Raw genomic sequence first — 1,421 nt, 5'->3', positions numbered from 1 at the left:
CCAGGCCCTATTCTCAACCCGTGTTGGATTCGCCCCGAAATTCACGTATTTAAAGGACAGTACACATGTGCTGCCCATAACAGTTGTCACAGAAGAATTGGGCTCCTAAATCTTCCGAGCAGGCTAGCATGCTTTTTTTCGCCTCCCAGCGTTGCTTCAGTCTCCCGCCTCGAGCCATACGGGTGGCTACTCGCTTAGGACGTCGCATCTCCTTCGTGATCTGGATACCCACGGGATCTATTGTTCTCGCCGGAAGGCAGCGATGAGCCCTCTGGCGGTCTGGGAGAATTGGTAGTGCAGTCAGCGAAGTCGGCAGTTAGGCTTGGTGAGCTCTGCCAGAGCAGCAGCTACCACTTAAATCGGCATCTGATCGCCGGGACACGATAGAACACACCACGGCAACACAACGTGACGCGGCTGTAGCGTGTGGCAGGTGCGCAACGCAGCAACAACTGGGGCGTTGTAGGGCCGGTAGAAGCGGTGCAATACGAGGTCCTACCGGGATTTGAACCCGGATCGCTGGATTCAAAGTCCAGAGTGCTAACCTTTACACCATAAGAGCACCTAGCTTAGACACAACACGCCCAATCCGCAACCCGCTCGAATCGCACGCAATTCACGTATTCATGGACATGCCACATGTGCTGCACATATCACTTTCACATATCGTCGTGCTCCTACACTTACGGCCATGCTCGCATGCTTCTTTCGCCACCAGGCTTGCTTCAATCCCCGCCTCGAGCCATCCGGTTGCTACTCGCTTTGACGTCGCATTTCTTCGTGTTTTGGATACCCACGGGATCTATTGTTCTCGCGGAAGGCTGCGATGAACCCTCTGGCTGTCTTGGAGAATTGGTAGTGCAGTCAGCAAAGTCGGCAGTTAGGCTTGGTGAGCTCTGCCAGAGCAGCAGCTACCACTTAAATCGGCAGCGGATCGCCGGGACACGATATAACACACCACGGCAACACAACGTGACGCGGCTGTAGCGTGTGGCAGGTGCGCAACGCAGCAACAGCTGGGGCGTTGTAGGGCCGGTAGAAGCGGTGCAAAACGAGGTCCTACCGGGATTTGAACCCGGATCGCTGGGATTCAGAGTCCAGAGTGCTAACCATTACACCATAAGACCAGCACTAACTCACCAATCCGCAAACAAAATTTCAAACGCTTTCCTAAAGCAACACACCACACGACAGCTGGCGCCATCGCTACATACTATGCTTGCAACGCCGCACAAAATCAAGCTCCTACTGGAATTTGAACCCGGATCGCTGGATTCAAAGTCCAGAGTGCTAACCATTACACCATAAGAGCACCTAGCTCAGACACAACACGCCCAATCCGCAACCCGCTCGAATCGCACGCAATTCACGTATTCATGGACATGCCACATGTGCTGCACATACCCCTTTCACATATCGTC

This window comes from Phytophthora infestans, genomic scaffold, assembly GCF_000142945.1.
Source record: "Phytophthora infestans T30-4 supercont1.203 genomic scaffold, whole genome shotgun sequence".
NCBI lineage: Eukaryota > Oomycota > Peronosporomycetes > Peronosporales > Peronosporaceae > Phytophthora > Phytophthora infestans.
This window is presented reverse-complemented; position numbering follows the sequence as displayed.